The sequence below is a fragment of the Oryx dammah genome, unplaced genomic scaffold (assembly GCF_014754425.2).
Source record: "Oryx dammah isolate SB20612 unplaced genomic scaffold, SCBI_Odam_1.1 HiC_scaffold_23, whole genome shotgun sequence".
NCBI lineage: Eukaryota > Metazoa > Chordata > Mammalia > Artiodactyla > Bovidae > Oryx > Oryx dammah.
The window spans coordinates 4,115,220-4,141,843 of NW_024070207.1; the positions used below are offsets into that span (position 1 = coordinate 4,115,220).

General features: G+C 36.2%; 1 protein-coding gene across 6 annotated transcripts in view; it reads left to right on the forward strand.

Annotated features, from left to right (window-relative positions):
• DIAPH2 (diaphanous related formin 2) overlaps window positions 1–26,624 on the forward strand; it is a 968,119-nt gene that overhangs the window by 452,337 nt on the left and 489,158 nt on the right. The gene's annotated exons all lie outside the window — the stretch shown is intronic.

Below are 26,624 nucleotides of genomic sequence, written 5' to 3' on the forward strand. Positions count from 1 at the left end.
TTGTCATTTGAGTTAAATTCACCCATTCCAGTTCATCTTAGTTTGCTGATTCCTAAAATGTTGACATTCACTCTTGCTATCTCCTGTTTGACCACTTCCAGTTTGCCTTGATTCATGGACCTAACATTCCAGGTTCCTATGCAATATTGCTCTTTACAGCATCGAACCTTGCTTCTATTACCAGTCCCATCCACAACTGGGCATTGTTTTTGCTTTCGCTCCATCCCTTCATTCTTTCTGGAGTTATTTCTCCATCGATCTCCAGTAGCATATCGGGCACCTACCATCCTGGGGAGTTCATCTTTCAGTGTCCTATCTTTTTGTCTTTTTGTTCATGGGGTTCTCAAGGCAAGAATACTGATGTGGTTTGCCACTTGCTTCTCCAATGGACAACATTCTCTCAGACCTCTCCACCATGACCTGTCCATCTTGGGTGGCCCCATACAGCATGGCTTAGTTTCATTGAGTTAGAGAAGGCTGTGGTCCATGTGATAAGATTGGCTAGTTGTCTGTCATTGTGGTTTCAGTCTATCTGCCCTCTGATGCCCTCTCTCAGTGCCTACCATCTTACTTGGTTTTCTCTTACTTTGGATGTGGGGTATCTCTTCATGTAATGTATGTGTTAGCAAACCCCGATTTGGCTGTTTGCTACTCATAAGCCAATAACTTGAGAGGTAAGTGTCAGTAGAAAGGGAAGGCGCTTTAATCTGAACAGCTGGCAATCTGGGGAGAAGGTGGACTCATGTCTAGAAATCAACTCTGAAGATTCTGCTCAGCCATGCCAGTTTTTAAAGGGGAAAAGGGGGAAGATTCTCAGTGAATCACTGAGGCTGGAGGTCGGGTTCTCTATCATTTTCCATTGTGTGCAGACAGGCTGACTCTTTCTTCAGATATTGTGTTGCCTGAGTGGTCTGCCTGTGGGATTGCTAATGGGGCCCTTGGTGTGTAGAGAGATACTCACTTTTTAACTGCTTAATTCTTCATTCTTCTTATCTAGGATAGGAACCAACAGATTTAATAAGGCATGATATGTATTCTGGAGAGCGTAAGTCATAAGTTAGTTTCAGTTGCATAGTGATCTCATTCCTCTAATTACGTTCCTTGACAGTTAGAGGGGAACAGAAATGGGAAATAAATAAAACAGGGGAAAACGGGCTACTTTTGTCCCCCAGATAGTTCTGACTTGTGCTGCCTCTATTACTTTTCTGGAACCCATTCAAATATCCAGCTCTGAATCCATTGTGTAGCTTCTAGAAGGAGCCACATGATTATGATTTCAAATGATATTTTATGTCTCAAAACAGATTTTATGATTTATAGAATTTACTGTTGCATCCTGACAAAATGATGTGAGTGAAGCAAAGGTCATACAATCCATTCCCTTGATTGCAGGCAATGCTCCTCCTAAGTCATCAAAGATAGATGGGTATCTATCGATTCTGCAGGGAAAAAAGATTCTTCAGCTTCCTTCAATTAACCAGTTCTAGAGTATAATTATTCTTAATTTCAGGAAGTTCATGCATGTGTAATAGTAGAGCTCGTTTTTGTCTCCTCAATCCATCTTTGTAATCATTGATCTACATAGAACTTATTTTCATGGCTATCGACCATCTGTATTTTATGCAGCCTTGTGAGTCTGCATGTGTCCCTGCACTGTACAAGGCTTTATGACTTTAGAAGACTACAAGTATATCAACTAAGGTGATAATGGCATTAGTATTGAAAAATTTGAAAACATTTTTCTCTGAATTAACAACTTGTATTCACCACATTCATTTTATAATTATTAACTGAAAATGAAACATTAGCAATGCCAGGAACAGTCATAAAACATTTCTTTCCCATTTCTCATCTGGTGGAATAAACAGTTACTGACTGACATGCTACTGCAATCTCAAAATACTTATATATGTGAGCTGCTATTCATTTTCATCTTTTCTTCTAACAGGTTAGGGGTAATTTTTTTCCCCTTTCTCCACTGAAATTTTCTTTGGCTGTTGTGTGCTACTTTCAGTCCGTTGGTAAAACCACATGTATTCCAAAGAATTGTGATGGTGATGACTGTTTATTTTCATCCCCTCTGTATCTATCTTTGATTAATACCAGTATTTAATTTGTCACCATCACTGATTGTGCTGTTGTCCGCAGCTGATACCAGACTGGTTCACAAATGAAGAAGAGGTAGCTTTTAAACAATTCATTATTTTTTTCTTGTACTAATCAGACTGTAAATCATATTTTAAAAATGCAAAAAAGTATACTTTGAAAAAAACATAATTTTATTAATAGTTGAGCATGGTGTGTCCTCAAAGATCGTATTTTATGCTGCCTTGTAGACTTTAAGCCATGGTATAATTTCATTAAAATTCTGCATTTTTCATACTACACAACCATCAGCTCTATAAGTGAGATGATGTTGGGGGTAGACCAGGAATTTTCTTGCAATTGTAAAACTTGGAAAGTGCCCTCATTTTCCTCAGACTTTCAGAACACTGAATTAGAAAATGAGAAGTGAGGTTAGATCCAGATTCCCTAGTCTCATTTGTAACTATGAGTTTACTTCTTCACAAAATGCTTAAGTCCTTCAGCCCAAGAGAAACAGAGGGCAGAGTGTCCAGGCTTCAGTGCCCTCAATAAACTAACAGAGATGGAGAACAATTGCACTGTTTTTTCCTGCTACTTTCCTAATCTTTTTAAAAGAATTATATTTATTTTCTTTGAATCCAAAGATTGATGGCTAGTCCTATAATTGGGCTTCCCAGGTGGTGCCAGTAGTAAAGAACCCACCTGCCAATGCAGGTAGACACCAGAGATGTGAGTTTGATCCTGGATCAAGGAGGGAATAGCAACCCACTCCAGTGTTCTTACCAGGAGAATCACATGGACAGAGGACCCTGGCAGGCTGCAGTCCATAGGGTCGCACAGAGTTAGACATAATAGAAGTGACTTACCTTGCAGTCATATATTTAATGAAGTAAAAAACCTTTGTAATTGATTATATGTATAAAACCACCTTCTCTTTCTTATGTATTCATTAGGTAAAATATACTCAAAATATTTCTTTCTACATAAAAAGAATAAATATTTACTTACTGTATTGTTTTTTCAATGTTCTAATTCTAGATCTCCCATGTAAATAAAAATGAACCTAGTTATCAAATCCAGTAAAGTCATGTGATAGTTATGGTATAATTTGCAGTGATATAGTATAGTTGATGGCTATGGCATACTTTGACATAGTGTAATATAGATACAATGTGGTGAATATTTTAATCTCTTTACATAATATTTTAGGGAGTTTGTCAGGAAGGAATACACAAAGGAGATTGAATGCTCTTTATTTCTTAACCTCGGTGGTAGACACATAGAATCATTATCTTATGTATATGTTTTTGTATATCTTAAATATTATACAATAAATAAAATTTGAAGCATTTGACAAGTGCTGAAAGTGCATGCTTAAGGCAGGGCTCCTTGGCTTTGGCACTATTAACATTTTGGACTCAGTCATTCTTTTTTGTCGAGCGTTGTCCTGTAAATTGTAGCGTGTTGAGCTGAATCCTTAGCCTCTGCCCACTGGTTGCTGCTCCCTGTCACCATTTGTGACACCAAAAGCACTTCAGATGAGACCCATGTCCCCTAGGGGCAAAATTGTCTCTGAATGAAAACCGCTATCTGAAGAACTATTTTTATTTCTCAAATATAGGTAGTATAGTTTCAGAATTTAATAAAATTCCAGTCATTTGCTTTTATTTTCTATGTTAATTATAAACTCTCAGGACGGAGGGTTTGGACATTGATTATTATAAGCAAGAAAACTTGATTTTTGTGTTTTAAAAAAAACCTCTTTCCTAGGAATATAAAGTGTTCATGTTAAGTTCAAATTCTGAGAGAATTCATTCTCATTAAATTGCAAATAGACGTAATCAAGCATTGTTTAAAATATAGGCCTTAATTATTTTTCAGGGGTGAATTCAGGCAGTTTTACTAGTGTGATTTAACGTTTTTATTTTCTTTATCACATACTAGGTGGCTTTTTGTTTTACATTAACAATTTAATAGTGTTGAACAGTTCACTTTATATTATTTAAAAGACCTTATGGTGATTTTTTTTCATGTATGTCATTTAAGAAGGGCAAATAGTATAGTGATAACAACTTTCAATTTGGACCCAAAAAGCTGTGTCGCAATCCTAGCTCTGTCACAGCTATGTGAACCTGAGGAGGTTACCTAACCTCTCTGGGCACATTGTCTTCTTCATCCTCTAAATAGCTGATGAGTCTGTTGTGAGGATTAAGTTAAATAACATCTGCCGAAGTGTCCTGACATATAGCACAGTGCTGGCTAAGTAATATGCGTACAACAAATATCTTTTGAAGTGAGTGGGATCAGATCAGTTAGTTTTGCTTTTTTTCCCAAACATTTTCCTTCAAAATGTTTAGTTGAATAGTCTGTTTTCTATGTTAATAGAATTCTCAGCAGGGTGATAATTCTTTTGGGGTTACTTGCTGTCTATGTACTGTCTGGAAACTCAGAAATAAAGACATCAAATGAGGACAAAGGGAATCTCCAGGACTGGTCTACCATTTTTGAGAGGATAATTCAGAAGGTTCACTTCAACCTAGTTGATTCTTTGGATCTCATTCCTTATTTTGTATTTCTGTTTCTTTGCATGCTGGAAAGGTAAATGTAGTTTTCCAAGGAGGCAAAAATACTTGAATTAAGGTAGAACTGATTGGTGGAGCTGACTCTGGGAGAATGACAGAGGTGAGACAGGGGACTTTCCGATGTGATCAAAGCTTTTTAATATTTTTAAGTGTTCTGTAGATTTTTAATATTCCACTTGAATAAATGAAACAAAACTTTATCCATCAGTTGTTTCCCAAAGTTTCACCATTGTTGAATTGATATTATTGTAAGATATTCATGTCTTCTTTTCACGTTATGTTGTCATTAAGCTTGAGATAAGGCTATTATACTATGAGGTCCTTAGGGCAAATGATCTGAAAATATTTTAAGTAAGTCCCTGGCATTTTTATATTTGTCTTTTATTTGTTTATTTGTATTTTATTTTGTGTTGTGTAGTATTAGAATCATATATTTTATAGTAGCATCATTTAAAATATATGAGAATATATATGCAATCATAGTTTTATGAAATTTCCAACATATATTATAGATTAAATTGTATATTTTAGTTTGAATATTAGTGAACAATATTTTATAAAAATTGAAGTATGTGAAATTGCAAACATGACTTTGTTCTAAAGGTTTGGTGGTATAAGAATTTGTCATATTAAACAGTTGATCAGAAACGTTGTGATCCATTCCAAATAATGATAGTTTAATAGCTACTTTGAATATTTGTTCTAATAAAGAATCACAAAAGATATTAAAAGTTCATGAGCTCACAAGCTTAGATGATAGTACTAAAATGTGGCCTGAAGAGGGCTTTGTGTTGGCCAGAAATAGGAGGGTGGGATTGCTATATGACAGCAAGGGAAGGGAAGACTTTTTAGATGAGTTTATCCTGCTGCGGTCTGACTTTGTATGAAAGTTTGGAAGTGAGATTACCTCCTAGGAATGGTACACCAAGTGAGGAAAGGAAGCGGGGGATGAATTGAGAGATTGGGGTTGAGATATATACACTTGTTGTTGTTCAATTGCTAAGTCGTGTCCAACTCTTTGCAACCCCATGGACTGTAGCCTGCCAGGCTCCTTTGTCCATGGGCTTCTCCAGGGAAGAATACTGGAGTGGGTTCCCATTTCCTTCTCCAGGGAATCTTCCCAGACCAGGGATCGAACGTGTGTCTCCTGCATTGGCAGGGACTGCCATCAGGGAAGCCCCCATATATATATATGCTCTATTATGTAGGAAATAAATAACTAATGAGAACCTATTGTATAGCACAGGGAACTCTTCTCATTGTTCTGTGGGGACCTAAATGAGAAGGCAAACCAAAATAAAGGGGATATATGTATACATATAGCAGATTCACTTTGTTTTACAACAGAAACTAACACAACATTGTCAGGGAACATTTAACAGGAGGGTTCCTGCATGCTGTTTTCTATTTCTCATAAATCCTGTGTTCCTTATCAGTTCCTGGCACTGGGAACGAGTAAAACGGCACACTGTTCCCAGGACTGAGGTCATAGGATGAGACGTGCATGAATCTCCATCAGTAAACATTCTCCTTATGACAAAACTGCTTAGTCACAACCCTCTTTCTTGAGATATAGATTGTCTCCTGACCTTACGACTATTGTTAATCCCTTGTTCCCTTGGTAATGGTTGCTGTACATTTGGTTTTCTGATCTTTATCATTGTCGAAAGAAATTCCTTGTACAACAGCCCATATATACTCACAGAAAGATCATTAAAGCACCCTTGCTCCATCAGAGCTTGAGTCCCCGTGTCTGTCTGTCTGTTTTTCTTTTATTCTTTCTCTCTCTCTCCCTCCCTCCCTCTCTCCCTCCCTCTGGCTAATTCTCTGGAGGATGGAAACCCACCGAGCTCAATCTCCTGCCCAGGCTTTCAAGACCCTCTGGAGAGGGCACGCTGAGCCTTCATGAGCGGTGCAAGCCCTGTTCTAGGGTTTTATTGGTTCTCTGCGTAAACCAGGGAATATTAGCTTCTTTCTCTCTTTCACTTTCTTATCGTCAACTCTGGACCACCAGGTTCCAGTCCATTAAAGCAACTGTGCATTCATGCTAAGTTGCTTCAGTCGTGTCCGACTCTGTGCGACCCTATGGATGTAGCCCACCAGGCTTCTCTGTCCATGGATTCTCCAGGCACCAATAGTGAAGTGGGTTGCTCCAGGGGATTTTCCTGACCCAGTTATTGAACCTGCATCTCTTATATCTCTTGCATTGGCAGGCAGGTTCTTTGCCACCAGTGCCACCTGGAAAACACATAAAGCAACTTACTCCAATAAATTACAAAAAAGATATGAATGAGAGCAGATGTGATTTAATGGAGAATTCTTCCTGTTGGAATGTTTAAAATATCTTATTTTTCCTTCTCTTCCAATTGTGGAACCTGTCTTCTGTGAGGTATTTGATAAGGTGTGACCATTGTCTTCCAGACTGTACACACTGTACTCAGATTTAATTCTGCCTTTATACCTCAATCATGGAATTAGACACCGTCAAAAGTTTAAGTCAGAATTAACTTTATAAGTTCTCTTATTCATTTTCTTTATTTCATGTAAGGAAAAACCAAAACTCAAAGAAGTTTACATCACACAGCCAATCTGGAATCACAACTCAGTTCATGTGATGGCCAGTTCATTGATTTCTTTTTTTCCCTCCTGTTGTTTGGGCTGTCTTTTCCTGCTGTGATATGCAGATGGCTGAGGAAGTTGAGAGCTTACTTTTGGACAGACATAAAAAGTAGCCATAAAAGTTTACTAATTATACAGTTCATGCACTAAAAAGTAGCCACAGAAGTTTACTAATAAAACAGTTCAAGCAACATCTATCATTGGAAGTCAGAGTAGAAATTAAATGATCTTTTAAAATATTTTCTTCTGGTATTAGGGGCATAGTCTTTCAGCTCTCTGAAATAAACAACAGTAAATATTTTGGCCATCATTTTATAATTTTCTTAAGTGTATATAGTTGAATAGAGTTGAAAAATTACTTGCTTCTCAGGAAAAGGAAATAAGGTCTCTCTTCTTTTTCCTTGAATGCTGTAATGAATTGCTATATCATCTCCTTGGACTTTCTAGTGGTTTATTCTTAAAATACCACCCTTAATGTAGTGGGAGAGAAAAAAAACAGCAACATCAAAACATTATGTTGGGTTTTAGTCACGTAAACCCTCTGCAAGCCACCTAAACTCTTGGGCAAGTCACTTAAATTTCACATACGGTGGGGGGAGGGGGGATGTGTTCTTACGAAATTGGGTTATTTTACCAATTCCATATATGGATACATGCAAACTGTAAACACTAAACAAATAGAACACAAGTATGGACAAGTCCCTTGGGTGTCTACTTAGCTCTAATCTTTCACCTTTTCCTAGACATTTAGTAAAGGTAATTAACTCTCCACTTGAATGTCCAACCATCTCTTGAAAGAGCATTCCCAAAAGAACTCATCTTTTTGTTCCATCCCCCAGATAAATATCTCCTTTCCTTATCTCTCGGAAATCTTTTCAGCCCTTCTTTCTCCTTTGACTCTGCCTGAGACTCATCCCAGCACATCATGCATTCTTACTGATTCTTTGAAGATTTGTTAGAACCACTCTTACCTCCCATTCCCACAGGATTAGCCTTATCTCTCATCACTTCACTCATTTCCCTGATATTACTTTTGTTTCCTACCTGATCGTTTTCACCAGGCAGCCAATCCAGTGCATCTTACTTGATTCAGCTTGATTTTTCTTTTTCCTCCATCCATTCACTTTCTTCCTTAAGAAGCAGTAGCAGTGATTGCCATCCGTTTTTAGTTGTTGTTTGTTTTAAATCCTGTAGAGAATCTCTAGTTAATTTCAAAGATTTGTTGAATTTCTAAGTCTTGAGTTTGAATAATTTGTACATGACTTGATTTTGCCTTTCTCCATGTCTTTGCATCCTTTGTCTTTCATATCTTTAAAAATGTGACTTAAAACTCACCTTCTCCTAGAAATGCTCCGTATATTCTATGCCAAACTGAATATTGTCTGTTCTTCTGTGCATTTGTACTATTCTATTCATAGTTTTTTCTAGTGATGCTGACATTCTGAACTATATCATAAGCATTCTCTGTTTTAGTAATTTTTTCAGTTCTTTTTGAACCAATCAGATGCATGATATTATATTCTGTTTATATGAAATATTCTGTTATCCCATTTGGTGGCATTTTAGAGATTATCCAAATATTAGACTGACCCTGAGTGTAGGGCCATACTGAGGGGGTGAGAAGTCCATGCTAATACTGATGTCAGATTTATGTATTTCTGCCTCTTGATTGTTTAATTCTGTGTTGTCTCTCAAGGGTTTCTGAGAGCTATAGAAACTGCCTCAGCCTCCTTTGTTGAACCAAAGGACCTTGTAAAACTAAGCATGAGGATTCCATACAGGGTCAAGCAATACTTATATGGAACCTACTATAGTATAATAGGTGTTTCTGTCAGTTCTTAATGTTTCTGTCACAACTGGCTCTGAAGTGAAAGTTGTTTTGCACTGAGTGGTGAAAACTATCATAGTGTATACAGTTTCCCCAGCCCCAGCTGCCTTTTTTGGAGGGAGTGTGTTTTAGGCAAAGGGATGGTGGTGGTCTCCATTAACCTAAATTTATGCAAATTGTTTTTGGCACATTAAATCCAAAGGCAACAACCACTAGATCTAGTTTATGTAAGTTCCATGATGTGAATAAATTGAAAAACAAAATCATGGCTACTTTCAGATGAAAAGATTTTGTGTTGGTGAATAAAACATCACACATAGGGAACCTTGGGTTATCAGTCACTTTAAATCCACAAAGAACATCTCAACTAATATAAAGGCAAGGTTCTGCCCAGGATGCTTATTATATGAACACGTGCTTGCCCTTTGGACCAAGGGACATGTCAGCAGTCTAGAGAAGGGTTGAGCTTACTTAAGCGGGAGTTTGGGAACGTTTATCAGAGATAGTCCTCAGATCCTGAACATATGGGCTTCTTTTATCTGATAGTATGACCAGGTCTCCTTAAAAGAGCCAACAGGTCATGAGTCATAAAGAGGGTGGACTTTCAGAGGATGAACAATTAGTTGATGATGGAGTGAACAGCCACATAGTAGTGGATGCTTAGTGTAGCGCCACATCTAAAGGGAAGCCAAGATCCCCCAAAGTGATCCCCCTAACCAGCAAAAAAGCACGCATGGCATAACAAAGGTATTGGGTGAACTTATATTGATATATTGTCTTATTTGTGATTAATAGTCATTTTATTTTTGTAGAATTTGTCATTGGCACTTATTCGAGATCCTTTCTTCGTATAGTCTAATCCATTGTTTTGCATTTGATGGTGGAATAGTGGTAAAGTTTTCTCAGTGAATGTTTACAAATAAAGATTAACACATTTTAGTAGTTGGGAAAACAATCAATTTTTGAGGATTCCAATGAAGACTGTTACTGGTTTAGAAACTTAGTGCCCCAGGCCGAAAATACTGTATGGGTTATTTTCAATAAATAATTTGAATACTGCTTCGAGGGCAAAATATTTCAAGCAAAACTAGATTTGTGATTTGTTGTAGGATTTTTTCAATTTTTGTTCAGTTAGCACTCCTCGGTTTATGCTACAAATGAATGCCTAAGCATGAACGTTGTTCAGGATCATCTCGTTGTCTCTTATCTTACTCTTTTTAAACTCAATTGACAGTTCTTGATGTGAAAATATATGGAATATTTAGAAACAGTCAACAAAAAGCCAAAAATTATTTTTCCTTAAAAAAATAAGTGAAACAACTTTAGACAAAATGAATTAAAGTCTTGGGAATTATTACTTTCTTTGCAGAGGTAAAGTATACTGAGGAGTAAGTCTAGATTTTGCAAATATGAAGTCATTATATAGATAATGATGAACAGCTGAAAAATGTCCCTCACTGGCTCAACAGAAGAAATCAATATAAAATTGAATCAGATGAGTAGAAGCCTAAGTCCCAAACTGTAACGTTTTAAGGCAATAATGTGAACTTTCCCTGAATGATCAAGAATATCTGAGGACATAAGATTGAATTAAGTTTTACAAAAAATCATTTGGGATTACTCCTCTAATATTTGGCCGTATGTATGCACTTCAAAGCATAGCATTAATAAAGTGTAACCATATGAGCCCACTTCTATTGAAGCCCATTTATCCCTTCACCCTGGAAGAAACTGCTTTTCTGAATCTTGGTCTCATTCTCCCATGCTTTTCTTTATACTTTTATTACATAGGAATGTATATCCCTAAAACATATATGCTTAGCTTTTACCTTTCTGAAAATTTTGAATTAGTAGAATCATTCGACATACATGTTCTATTATTAGCTTTTATAACTTTTTGAGACATCCATTTTGATGTATGTAGCTATTTTTTTCATGATATTATTTTCCATAGTATGAATATCCCATGATTCATTTCCCCATTATCCTTTCAGGGAATGTTTGGATTGTTCCTCAGTTCAAATGAGTCACTCAATCGTGTCCTACTCTTTGTGACCCCGTGGACTGCAGCACCCCAGGCCTCCCTGTCCATCACCAACTCCCGGAGTCCACTGAAACCCAGGTCCTTTGAGTCAGTAATGCCATCCAGCCATCTCATCCTCTGTCGTCCCCTTCTCCTCCTGCCTTCAGTCTTTCCCAGCAGGGTCTGATTGAAGCTCTAAAGTGTTGGAACTTCAGCTTCAGCATCAGTCCTTCCAGTGAATATTCAGGACTGATGTACTTTAGGACTGACTGAGTTGATCTCCTTGCAGTCCAAGGGACTCTCAAGAGTCTTCTCCAACCCCATAATTCAAAAGCATCAATTCTTCAGTGCTCAGCTTTCTTTATGGTCCAACTCTCGCATCCATACATGATTGCTAGAAGTACCATAGCAGTCTGGAAGTACCATACCATAGAAGTACCAAGTAATGTCTCTGCATTTTAATATGCTGTCTAGGTTGATCATAGCTTTTCTTCCAAGGAGCAAGCATCTTTTAATTTCATGGCTGCAGTCATCATCTGCAGTGATTTTGGAGCCCAAGAAAATAAAGTGTCTCATTGTTTCCTCATCTATTTGCCATGAAGTGATTCAATCGGATGTCATAATCTTAGTTTTTTGAATGTTGGGTTTTAAGCCAGCTGTTTCACTCTAATCTTTCACTTTCATCAAGAGGCTCCTCAGTTCCCCTTCGCTTTCTGCCGTAACAGTGTTATCATCTGCATATCTGAGGTTATTGATATTGATATTGAAAAGGAAAGCTATACCCATCTGAATGCAGAGTTCCAAAGAATAACAAGGGAGAGAAAGCCTTCCTAAGTGACAATGCAAAGAAATACAAGCTGATTCTAGAGTCTTATAATTACTGAATTATGGTATGTGTGCTTCTTCTGCTTTACCAAATAATACCAAATTAATTTGTGGAATGCTTATATTAATTTATACTACTAAAGCTGTATGAGAGTTCTCATTGCTTTAAACGAGTAATTCTCATACTTAGTTGTGTATTAATAGCATTTAGGGAAACTTAGAAAAATACCGTTGCCTTGACCCCCTAACCCCAGACCAACTCAGTGATAATTTGGGAAGATGGGACCCAGGTATCATTTTCTCCTTAGCTTTATTGATATAAAATTGGTATACCAAAAACTGTACTCATTTAGTGTTTATACTTTAATCAGTTTGGACATATTCATATACCCATGATACCATCACCACATCAAAGGAATAAACACATTCTTTATCTCCAAAAGTTTCCTTGTGTCCGTTTAAGTTTTTATTTTTGTGATATGAACATAAAATTTGAAATCTGCCCTCAGCAAATTTTAAAGTGCACAATACCGTGTTGTTCATATTGTATAGTAGATCTCTAAAACTTACTCATCTTGTAAGACTGTAACTTTATAACCATTTAACAACCCCTCGTTTCCCCCTCCTCTTGTCCCTGACAATCATGATTCTGTTTTATCCGTCTATAATATAAGTTGCCCATTTTATATTCTTCATTTAAATAGAGTGGTGCAGTGTTTGTCTTTCTGTGACTAACTTATTTCAGGTGACATAATGTGTTCTAGCTCCACCTATCTTGTCATAAATGGTAGGGCTTCCTTATTTTTAAGGCTATATAATATTTTAGTATTATGTACACATGTGTGTGTGTATATGTAGTATTTATGTACACACATGTATTCATATGTATATTATACATATATATATCACATTTTTATCCATTTATTTGTCAGTAGACAGTTGAGTTTTTTCCACATCTTGGGTATTGTGGATAATGCTGCAATTACCATGGGCGCGCAGGTATCACCTCCAGACCCTTATTTCAGTTCTTTTGGATATATACAGAGAAGTGAGATTGCTGGATCATTTGGTAATTCATTTTTAATATTTTGAGTAACTTGTGTACTCTTTCCCATAGTGACTGCAGTATTTTCTATTTTTACCAACAGCATACAAAGTTTAGAGTCTCCCCTGACCCTTACCAACACTTACCTTTTTTTTTTTTTGTAATAGCCTTTCTAGCAGGTATGAAAGTGAAAGTCACTAAGTCATGTCTGACTGTTATACATGTCTATACAGTCCATGGAATTCTCCAGGCCAGAATACTGGAGGGGGTTCTAGGATTATCGTTCCCTTCTCCATGAGATGTTCCCAACCGAGGGATCAAACCGAGGTCTCCACATTGCAGGTGGATTCTTTACCAGCTGGGCCACCAGAGAAGCTTAGTTTTGATTTGCATTTTCCTGATGATTAGTAACACTGAACACCTTTTAATGTACATGTTGGCTATTTCTAAGTGTCTTAAGTCCTCTGTCCAATTTGTAAACAGGATTATTTGGTTTCTTGCTAATGTATTGTAGGAGTTATTAGTATATTTTGGAAATTAACTTTATCAGATCTATGGTTTGCGAGTATTTTCTCCTATTCTTTGGTTGCCTGTTCTGGTGGTTATTTTCTTTGCTGTTCAGAGAAATCCTTTAGTTTGATGTAGTCCCATTTTGTTTCTCTTTACTATTGTTGTCTCTGCTATTTGAGTCATATTCTTGAAATCATTGACAAGACCAAAATGATTCAACTATCTCTCTATGTTTTCATCTCTTATGTTTAAGTGTTTCATCTATTTTAATTTGATTTTTCTGTAAAGTGTGAAATAGAAGTCCCAGTTTCTTTCATTGTTGTTATTGTTACATGAATACCTACTTTTTCTAGAACCAGTTGTTAAATAGACTATAATTTTCCCATCACCCTTGTCAAGGATCTGTTACATGGATTTATTTATGGGTTCTCAGTTGTTTCCTATATGTCTGTCTTTATCTCAACACCATACTTCTTTGGCTACTAAAGCTTTGTAATATATTTTAAAAATCAAGAAATGAGATTATTCTAGCTTTATTCATTTTTCTCAAGATTGCTTTGGCCACTCTGAGTGCACCATTTTTTTTTAAAGCTTCCAAGGTTATTTTTATGTGAAGATGGTATTGAAAACCAATGTCTTACACTCTAAATTATGTAGAAATTTTGGATGTTTTTCCAGGCAGATATGAATAAAGAATCTCATTTTTTGCATTGAAATTCTTTTCTTGAGTGTGAATGAATTGAAGCCCCCTTGACACCATTTGTGGGCCAATTGTGTTTCAACTGCTTTAAAATGCTTCATTTAGTCTTTTGTCCATGTTGGAATACTTTTGTATTGCTTATCTTTTTTTGTTTTGTCTGATTTCTTGATATCTTTGGAATATTAGTTTTCTATTGCTTGCATATTTCAAATAGTTCCCAATTTTCCTGTCTTTTTCTCCCTTTTTTCTCATGGTATCTTTTCTGGAACATTTCTTGCTAATTGTAATGTACATTAATTCATCATTGTTTTAGTCTTTGTGCTTTTATGTCTGATGTAAAAAATTCCTTTCTTATCTAAGGTCATGTAGGTATTATTCTTATATTTTCCTCTAAATGTTTTAAAAAGATTGTCATTTACCTTAAATCTTTAATCTACCTGGAATTGATTTCTGTGTATACTGTAAAGAACAGAATTTCATATTTTTACATGTGAATAACTCTTGTTCCAGCATTATTTATTAAATAATAGAGGAAGTCGATCACATTTTCTTTTTCCAAGAATCTATTGATGATTCTTCATTCCACCGCATAAATTTTATAATCAGCTTGTCAAACTCCAGCAACAACACAAATTTTATTTGGATATTTTATTGGAATTACCTAAACTTTCTGGACAAATTTGTGTATATTGAGATCCAAATAATACATGATTCTTCCTATTCTGAATGTGGCATGTGCGTCTGTTTACTTATTCATTACTTTCAACATCCTTTTTTCACACTCTCCTCAATTATCTGTTGTTACTTCTTAGTTTGGTTAGTTTTAAAATTTAACAAGTTAGACATTGTTTTGCTGACTTATACAGGCTTGCTTAGATTTACTCACATATTTCACTTTCATGAATACCTTTCTTTTGCAGTGAAAGAACTTCCTTCTAGGATCATTTTACTTCTGGCTGAAGCACATCTTTTTAACGTACCTTTAGTGAGATTCTGGACATAGTAAAACTCTATTTTCTTGAAGTTGTATTTATTTCATCTTTATTATTAAAAGATATATTCAATGAGTATGTAATTCTAGTTTGCAAAAATTTCTTTCTTATCTATATAAACAAATTATTTCACCATATTTTGGCTTTGGTTTTGTTAAGCAAGCTGTAGTCTAAATTGACATTCCTTTGAGGTAACCTGCCTGTTCTATTCTTCTATCTCTTTTGGTATTTGGTGTTCTATAGTTTTATTAAGATGTGTCTCAGTGTGGATTTTTTCATCCTTATGTTTATCTTGATTGATTGACTTCTTGAATTTAAAATTTGTTCTGCTCCATCAATTCTGGAAATTTTTTTAGCAATTTACATTTAGAATATTATCCTTCTCCCATGCTGTCTATTCCTTCCTACTGTTAACTCCAATTGCTTACTTTGAACATTCTCACTCTCTTTGGGGTTTTTTTGATTGTTTAGTTTTATATCCCTTTTGTATTTTGTCTTTATGCACTGTAATCTAGAGCATTTCTTTCAGGCTTATCTTTCAGTTTACTAATTCTTTTGTGATTTGTACCTAATCATCTGTTTTTCCTATCCAGTGAGCTTTCTAATGCCACTTATTGTATTTCTTATATCTAGAAGTTCTTTGTTTATTGACTCTTCTTACATCTTTAAGGTCTACATCTTTATAACTCTAATTCTATTGTTTTTGCTCACTCTTACTAATGTTTGTTTACTTCTTTCTGTATCATCTGTATTTTTGTTGTGAACTAATGACTTCCCTGGTGGCGCTAGTGGTAAAGGAGACATAAGAGACCAGGTTTGATCCTTGTATGGGGAAGATCCCCTGGAGAAGGGAATGGCAACCCACTCCAGTATTCTTGCCTGGAGAATCCCATGGACAGAGGAGCCTGGAGGGCTGCAGTTCATGGGATTGCAAAGAGTCAGACAAGAACTGAAGCGACTTACCATGCAATGATTGCTTAGCCTTTTTGGAAATGTTTTGAAACTGAAGTTTAAAGATACTTTTCTTCCTGGAAATTTGCATGAATGACTGCCCTTTATATGGAAACACTGCCAAAGTGCAATCTCTTTAAATTCTCAACATGTTTCTTAATAACTAGGTATTTTAAATTCTGACCAAAACCTGCATGGGCCTGGTTTACGGTTAGAGGTTTACAGGGAGTCACCGGTTACTCCTACAGGTGTCCACATTCAAGGAAAAAACAGACAAGACCACATGCTCTTTTTCTCTGTGGGTGGGCTTTCTTTGTTTTGTTCGTTCGTTCGTTTTGTTTTTCTTTAAGTCCTTCACTGGAGAGATTATCTCTTGGGGTTTTAGCTGTACATCAGAACCAACTTTGCCTATACTTTCTGAAAGCTCTAGGCTTTGTGTACCATCCTATGTTTGAGGCCTATTAAAGTTAAAAACTCTAGGACACTGGAAACCGGTAGGTTTTCCTAGGGCTGAGTTGGCCTTCAGTGTTTGGTTATATCTCTGGATTAGTGCTTTCCTTTAGTTTTTTTTTTTTTTTTTCCCTTTGAGAAGAGGTGGCGGGGATATTGTAAATTTCTTGACAGCTTATGTTTTCATCTGAAGGTATGTTTAAGAATTTTATGCATTCTATAAATTGACACTCCCTAGACAATTTGACGACCCAATTGATTAGGGTAACTAACTAGCTAGAAACAGAAGTCTTTTCTAAAGTATCTCAATGACTCTTTTATTCAAAACATGGAAGAAACCTGCCACTGTATTCAAATCAGTATGTTTTAAGTTCCACAGATGCCAGATATTGTTTCTGCTTAGTTAAAACAAAAACATGTTGTCAGCTTGGAAAGGGTACTGGATATGTCAAAAAATGTCCAGGATAGTATATGCCTCACATGGATTTTCTGTTTCTTTAACCTAAGGTACAACTTAGATATAATGAACTAACTAAGGTATAACTAAGAAGAGAAGCAAAAAGCAAAGGAGAAAAGGAAAGATATACCCATTTGAATGCAGAATTCTAAAGAATAGAAAGGAGAGATAAGAAAGCCTTCCTCAGTGATCAGTGCAAAGAAATATAGGAAAACAATAGAATGAGAAAGACTAGAGATCTCTTTAAGAAAATTAGAGATACCAAGGGGACATTTCATGCAAAGATGGGCTCAATAAAGGACACAAATGGACTGGACCTAACAGAAGCAGAGGATATTAAGAAGAGGTGGCAAGAATACACAGAGGAACTGTACAAAAAAGATCTTCATGACCCAGATAATCATGATGGTGTGATCACGTACCTAGAGCCAGACATCCTGGAATGTGAAGTCAAGTGGGCCTTAGAAAGCATCACTACGAACAAAGCTAGTGGAGGTGTTGGAATTCCAGTTGAGCTGTTTCAAATCCTAAAAGATGATGCTATGAAAGCGCTGCACTCAATATGCCAACAAATTTGGAAAACTCAGCAGTGGCCACAGGACTGGAAAAGGTCAGTTTTCATTCCAGTCCCAAAGAAAGGCAATGCCAAAGAATGCTCAAGCTACCATGCAATTGCACTCATCTCACACACTAGTAAAGTAATGCTCAAAATTCTCCAAGCCAGGCTTCAGCAATACATGAACCATGAACTTCCAGATGTTCAAGCTGGTTTTAGAAAAGGCAGAGGAACCAGAGATCAAATTGCCAACATCCAATGGATCATGGAAAAAGCAAGAGAGTTCCAGAAAAACATCTATTTCTTCTTTATTGACTATGCCAAAGCCTTTGACTGTGTGGATCACAATAAACTATGGAAAATTCTGAAAGAGATGTGAATACCAGACCATCTGACCTGCCTCTTGAGAAACCTATATGCAGGTCAGGAAGTAACAGTTACAGCTGAGCATGGAACAACAGACTGGTACCAAATAGGCAAAGGAGCATGTCAAGGTTGTATATTGTCACCCTGCTTGTTTAACTTATATGCAGAGTACATTATGAGCAATGCTTGGCTGGAAGAAGCACAAGCTGGAATCAAGATTGCTGGGAGAAATATCAATAACCTCAGATATGCAGATGACACCACCCTTATGGCAGAAAGTGAAGAAAAACTAAAGAGCCTCTTGATGGAAGTGAAAGGGGGAGTGAAAATGTTGGCTTAAAACTCAACATTCAGAAAACGAAGATCATAGCATGCGGTCCCATCACTTCATGAGAAATAGATGGAGAAACAGTGGAAACAGTGGCTGACTTTATGTTTTTGGGCTCCAAAGTCACTGCAGATGGGGATTGCAGCCATGAAATTAAAAGACACTTACTCCTTTGAAGAAAGTTTATGACCAACCTAGATAGCATATTAAAAAGCAGACACATGACTTTGCCAGAAAAGGTCCATCTAGTCAAGGCTATGGTTTTTCCTGTGGTCATGTATGGATGTGAGAGTTGGACTATAAAGAAAGATGAGCACAGAAGAATTGATGTTTTTGAACTGTGGTGTTGGAGAAGACTCCTGAGAGTCCCTTGGACTGCAAGGATATCCAACCAGTCCATCCGAAAGGAGATCAGTCCTGGGTGTTCATTGCAATGACTGATGTTGAGGCTGAAACTCCAATAGTTTGGCCACCTAATGTGAAGAGCTGACTCATTTGAATAAAACCCTGATGCTGGGAAAGATTGAGGGTGGGAGGAGAAGGGGACGACAGAGGATGAGATGGCTGGATGGCATCACCAACTCGATGGACATGATTTTGGGTAAACTCTGAGAGTTGGTGATGGACAGGGAGGCCTGGTTTGCTGCAGTTCATGGGTCACAAAGAGTCGGACACAACTGAGCGACCGAAGTGATTGAACTAAGGTGTATCCATATGCTTCTACATTTGTTTTGCATGTAAGTGTCTATATCCAGTACTTATATGAAAAAAGGGAAGTAAATACTTAACAATAGCCAGTCAGGTATGTTTCTATTACAACTCTTTTGAACTAATTGGAATGATTTACAGTATTACAGTGATTTTTGGAAAAAGAAGCCACCTCATATTTGTGTATAGATTGTCTTTCTAAACAGTAAAGTGTTTCTGCCTTTGGATTTGCATAGGAGTTGCGACATTCTGATGTGGCACATTTCATTTAACAAAATGGCCATTGTCTGATACACTCAATTTTCATAGTCTGCATTAACTTGCATTGTTCCATATGCCTGAAGAAAAATCATGGATGAAAAACACTGAGTTCTTAATGTGAAATGATTGAATATTGTATTAGCATACACCTGTATAGAGAAGGCAATGGCACCCCACTCCAGTACTCTTGCCTGGAAAACCCCTGGACGGAGGAGCGTGGTAGGCTGCAGTCCATGGGGTCGCTGAGGGTCAGACACAACTGAGCGACTTCACTTTCACTTTTCACTTTCATGCATTAGAGAAGGAAATGGCAACCCACTCCAGTGTTCTTGCCTGGAGAATCCCAGGGACGGGGGAGCCTGGTGGGCTGCCGTCTCTGAGGTCGCACAGAGTCGGACATGACTGAAGTGACTTAGCAGTAGCAGATACACCTGTATACTTGAATGAAATGTCTAGATTGTCCTTTGAGATATTACACTAAAGTACGTTGCACTGTTATCATTTCAAGAACTGTAAGATGTTAGTAGCCTTCAAACTTCAAACCTACCCAACATAGATGTCTTGGCTGTTGGGGTAGGATTCAGCTTTTGAAACATTTATATGTAATATTTGATAGCAATGCATCCTTTTATTTGTTTGTAATGGCCACGATGCGGTGATATCTAATGAAAGCAGAGTGTCCCTAAATAACATACTATACTCCTATCACCTATTGTAAGTAATATAAATCTTCTCTTATATATCTGATAATATGTTTGTATCCTTATTATGAAAAGATATTTTGTGTTTAATTTGAAATATGTTAATTCAAAATACATGAGAGTTATATGTATATAACTGGATATTGTTTGTACTATACTTAGGCAGACTATATTACATTTAGACAAGGCCATATCCACCTCATATGCTGTTTAATATTCATAGTGAGTCATTCATTATGTATATTCTCTACATTTTTTTAGTTCTTAATATCACCTTTAAGGTTTAATATGATTTTCAAGTTTGTTTTTGAGTATAGAGTGGAACATAAACAAAATAGAAGATAATTACCATCAAAGGAATGAATACTTTTAGTAATTATCTTTCAGATTAATTGTAAATCATGCAAATTGTTTTAGAAAGTAATATATTTCTGTAAATAGGATCATGACATTAGTGGGACTTGAAATTTTTATGTACAAAGTATTCACAATTTTTCTTTCTGTAATTATAGAAGTTGTAAATATATCTACGATCTTTATTAATCTAATACAGAATGAGAACACTTTGATGAATTTAATTGAACTGAAATTAGGAAAGTTAAATACATATGATTTCTATGGCCCAGATTTTTGGCTGCAGAATGTAAAATAAGGGTTGAATTCCAAAGAGATTTTGACAGAAAGAATCATTAGAACTTGTGAAAAAGTGAAATGGGAAAGTGTTAGTCACTCAGTCTTGTCCACCTCTTTGCGACCCCATGGACTGGACCCTGCCAGGCTCCTTTGTCCAGGGAATTCTCCAGAATTTTCAAGAATACTGGAGTGGGCTACCATTCTCTTCTCCAGGGTATCTTCCCCACCCGGGGATAGAACCCAGGTGTCCTGCATTGCAGGCAGGTTCTTTACCATCTAAGCCACGAAGGAAGCCCTCAGAACGTGTAACTGAGTGACAAACTCCAGTTGGAAAGCTTAGAGGATGGAGAGGATGCCTGTCCTATTGGCAGAATGGGGCCTTTAGGAGAAGCTGATAAAGTAAGGGACCAGAGTGAGGATGAATTCTCCTTTAGATTTGTTGAAGTTGCAGTAATGATGGTGCATCGAAGTAGGACAGGCTGTCGGTTTGAAATCTGGAACTTAGGGATTGGCAGGAATGCTGAGGGCTGGAGCTGTTCATTTGGTGATACTAGTGCTGAGGTGATATTGAGAAATATGCCTACTCTGGTCAAGTTGAAGATCGAATTGGTAGGAAACCTGTAAAAAGCTGCCTCCTTGTAAGACATAATTGTTATACTCCAAGGTCATGAATTTTCTCACCGTGTTTTCAATTCTTGTCTTTAATCAACTAACATTTTTTGAAAGGAGTACTTCCACAAGGAGGTTTAGAAAACCTCTCCCTGAATGTTTTAGACCATTTGGTCAGCATTTTAACGTATCTTAACAGATGCTTATAGTTTGTTTTAGGAGTTACAGAAATGATAGGAATTCCAAACCAAAAGAGGGAAATGCAGCATGACCTCTTGACAAGAAATGTTTTTTGAATCAAATGCAACACAAATGACTGTCAGTCATATGTTGATTATGGTTACACTGTGTAGGCAGGAGTATACACAGTCCTGGATCTGTAATTTTCATGAGGACAGAATCTAGTGGTTAACGTGGTGGCAGTCATGGAATCGGCAGCTAGTATGTACTAGGTGAATGGATGGATGAAATTCAAAATAAATATAGGACCAGGCCTAGCATCAAAGTGTGTGCCTTTTAACTCAAAGCAAAGAACTAGAACACTTGAATGTGATTTCAGAACATTAAAATACACACATACAATTTAAGACATGCCATGAGAAAGTGTTGCACAACATATAGTAAGTTATAGTAGTTTAGGGATTGAGGTTTTGACCAGGCAAAATAGGAGGAAGTTTCCATTAAGATTACAGAGATTTATCCAAGACTTACCCATTTCTTCTCTGAATTTTTTACAAAATAAAATCTTTGACAACATAAGTTAAAATAATACTGATATATGTATATATATATATATATGTTTGTCTCCTATATATAAATAGAATTCTGTGTATATATATGCACTTAATGGTGTAATTTTAAAAGAATAAAAATAAATAAATAAATAAATATTGGTCCCGATCCATTTACATGGGGAACGATAGGACTTAATCACAGTAAACCTAACTCGACTTTCCTACTACTAAAATGACTTAATGAGATATAAGACAAAAAAGAAAGGTTATGTTTTGGAAAGCAGGAAAGGGCATTATGGTTCAGTACCTTCACTTAACTAACCTTTAAGTGTGCAATTAACATTTAAAAGAAATAAAGTTTTGAAAGAATTGTAGAGTCATTGCAAAAATGTAAAAAAGGAGTTAAAAGCCTATGGTTTTTAGGGGAAATCCCTTTAGATAACTGTGGCAGTAATCAGAAAGTGAATTTGTGATGCGTAAAAAGAGGAAGAAAAATCTGCTCGTTTGATGACATAGTAACTGCTTTCCCCTTTGTTGTTTTCTTTGTGAACTTCAGCTCATTGACATTTTCTAAGATGAAATTTTCATACTGACCTAGAATTGATCTTTTAAACACAAATCTTAGAATGTTTGAAAGAAGATGCTCAGTAGTAAGTAGGAGCAGCAGGACGGAAAAATAGAAGGGTTGAAACTTTACAGGATATTTACCTATTAATTCACAATTTGTCAGAATATAAGTTGTCTTTAAAAATTTATAATTTCTAGCCTCTGCTATTACAAACAGCTTTCCCCTTTCAGCATAGTGGGTGTCTGAACTCTTCTTTGCAATTTACTTATAAATCTTGAGTAGCCATGGTATCAATATGGCAACTAAACAAAAGCTATTTACAATTGTTTAATTGGGCAATATGACATTTAAATACTAGCCCGGTCCACATCTGTTCACCTGTGGTTTGCTTCCTCTTGCTCCTAGCTGCTGTTGCAAGACCTTAACTCTTTTCAAAAATTATCTTCATTAGATGTTTCTATGGCTCTCGAGGAATAGCTTCCAGGTCTTCTGAACTAATTTGTCAGCTTTCGTGTAGCTGCTGTGGGTGATTTTCCTCATTTCCTATTTTGATCCCTTTCCTTGGCACCATTGTGAGTGGAAAGAGAGGAGGAGTTTCCAGTGGGGCATAGCTGCTATGTACTGAAGCCCTCTCCATGCCAAGGGTGTGGAGTGTCCTATGGCAAGATACAGAAACATGTTTTACTTTCTTTGTCTCCTTTTTTTTTTTTAAACATGCTTGATTTTCGAAATAACCAAGCACTCAGACATATGAGGGGGTAGGTAGGCCAGGCCTGGAGTCATATCCAAGAAGCAACTATTGCACTCACAATCATTTTGATCGTTTCCAAAATGCAGGCTTTCCTACTGGGCCTAGCCTGATTGCATAATACACACTTCTCTTCCTTTAGGTAGCCCAGGGCCTTCCCCAGTGGCTCAGCAGTAAAGAAGCTGTCTGCATTGCGGGAGACAGGTTCGATTTCTGGATCCGGAAGATCCCCTGGAGTAGGAAATGGCAACCCACTCCAGCATTCTTGCCTGGAAAATTCCACAGACAGAGGAGCCTGATACGCTACAGTCCGTAGAGTCGTAAAGAGTTGAACACGACTGAAGCGACTTAGCATGGATCTTCCAGGAGGCCTAAAAATATGGACTTCCAACTGACTCCAAGAACTGTCCACATTATTCTTAAACTGTGCATTGAACATTTTTCTCTCCTGACATACTTTTAAAGATAAGTGAAGGAGCATAGAGGCAAATGAGTACTGCTATGTCTCTCCTCTCTCTTCTAGCCCTCCTTCCTCTTCTATTCAGGACTTGACGGACATGAAAACATTGTTAATGTCTGATCTTATGCTCCATTTTTTAGTATTTATGGAAAAATACTGAAGTGTCTTCAGGTATTGGCTACGATGGCCACTTGAAACATGGGTTTCTAGATGTAGTAGGTTCATTAAGCAAGAAGTCCTATAACGTAGGCTATATCTACCACACAGTGAGAGGGTTTTATTCGAAACATTATTTGTAAATAGAATCTACTAAACAACTGGCAGCTACATAAGCTTGTAACTCAGTCTGAAGACCGTATCCAGAATCAGAATACATCTAAGCCCATCGAATGTGTTCATTATTTCATACAGCTGAACAGAGAAAGAAAAGAAATGTCACCTGCCAGGGAGCCTGCAGTGTAAAGATGACTTAACAGGTTATCTGCAGCTGGAAGAGAAGCAAAATAACAACAAGTTTCACATTCAGAGCTAAAATCCTATTATAGGCTTGATTCATTCTATAATAGTTATTTTCACAGTTAAAACTTAAAATTGAGATGGAGAGTTGAGAATATGCAGAGTTGATATTTTTAATAATGATAACAACATTTTTAGTCTTTCTAATTGAGTTTCCCTGTAGGGAAAATTATGAAACTTACCAGTCTGATTCTTTGTTTTCCTTAATAACATACTTCACAAAAAATCCTATTAACAGAGAAAAATTTTTGAAAAACAATTTATATATATCAGAAATATTCTAGAAAAGTAGAGATAACACCTTGGTATTTATTTACCTTTCCATTCTATTAAAAAAATGATGTTAATGAGGCATAGTAGTAGCTGGGCTTAATTTCATTTGATGTTTATATTGCTATATTAATATTGATTTTTCTTTTAGGTCAAATGACATGATATTGTAAATCTTTGGACTAATCAGTACACAGTGGGTGCCATTGCAGGCATAGAGCTTAGTGGAAATGCAAAATTAGTGGGAGGAGAGTAAAGATAAATAGAGACCAAAGAGGTCTTAAAAGTAGATTGAGATACAGCTGTTTTCCATGGGACATATAAGGTTATATATTGCCTAGTTTTTTTTTAAATTTAGAAACATTGATAATATATAGTATATTATTTAACCTGTTTTTAAATATACAGTTTAACTGGTGTTAAGTATATTTAAATTGTTGTTCAATCATCACCACTATTTCCAGAAATTTTTCATTATCCCACACAGAAATTCTATCCTTTTAAACAGTACCTCCCCATTCCCCTCTGCCCCCAGCTCCTGGTAACCTCTTTTCTATTGTGTCTAAGAATCTATTCTAGATCAGTGGGTTCATACACTATTAGACTTTTTTTGTCTATCTTATTTCACTAAGCATAAAATTCTCAAGATTCATCAGTATTTTAGCGTGGATCAAAACTTCCTTTTTCTAGTGAATAATATTTTGTTTTATGTATATACCACATTTATCAATATATCTGTTGATGGAAAAGTAGGTTGTTTCTGCCTTCTCACTATTGAATAACAATGATAGCATTGTGTGCACATAACTGTTTGAGATGCTGTTTTCAGTTCTTTTTGTTACATACCCAAGATGGAATTGTGGGATCATATGGTTAATTCTGTTTTTAATTTCTAAGAAAACACCAAGCTGTTTTCCACAGTGCTGATGCCATTTTACATTCTAACCAGCAATGCATAAGGGTTCCTATTTTAATACATCCTTACCACAGTTTTTATTTCCCACTTTTTGGACAATAGCCTTTCTAGTAGGCATTGTAAAAATGGTATCTCGTTATAGGTGCTTTAAAAAATGCTATTGTAAATGGAATTGTTTTCTTAATTTCCTTTCAAATTATAGTGCACAGAAATAAATACAACTGATTTTTGCATGCTGATTAAGTATCCTGCAAGTTTGCTGAATTCATTTATTCGCTCTTTCAGTTTTTTTTTGGTTGGATTGTTTAGTGTTTTCTTCATATACAATCGTTATCTGTAAAGAGAGACAATTTTTTAAAATGTTCTAATTTGAATGCCTTTTATTTCTCTTTCTTGTCTAATTGCTCTGGTTAGTACTATGATGCATAGATGTGTTGTAAGCATTCATCCTCGCCTTGTTCCTGTTCTTAACAGATATAATTTCAGGCTTTTGCCACTGAGTATATTAACTGTGACATCTTTTTATATGGTCTTTATCATGTTGTGAAAGTTTGCTTTTATTCCTAGTTTAAAGAACATTTTTTCTTTCTCACAAATATGTGTGGGATTTTATCAAATGCTTTTATTGTATTAGTTGAAATGATCATTTCCCTTTATTCTATTAATGTGGCATATTACATTGGTTAATTTTTTTTTTTGGACAAAGAGAAATAAACACTATTTTTAAACATTCTACAAAATAGGATGTTTACTCATTGGATGATATAAATCTGCATTACTGAGGGTTCACATCACAAAAGAATTAGAGACCACTCGATTTTAGCTTAGCAAGATTCCTTCCTATGCTTTTTTTCTTTATTTGTTAGGTTGAATGAGTTCAATATGGAAAAAAAAAGTGGCAAAAGATTAAAAGTGCAAATAGCTTTGCATAATTTTCCTACCCAAAATATAATTAAGCCACAATAATTAAAGTTTTGGCTTGCTTGTTTTTTGTAATATATATATATTTTATTGAAGTTTAGTTTACTTACAATGTTTCAGGTGCACAGCAAATTGATTCAGTTATCTAAATGCACATATATTATTTTTGAAATTATTTTCTATCATAGGTTATTGTAAGATATTGACTATAGTTCCCTATGCTATACAGTAAACCTTTGTTGCTTGTTGTATATCTATTTTT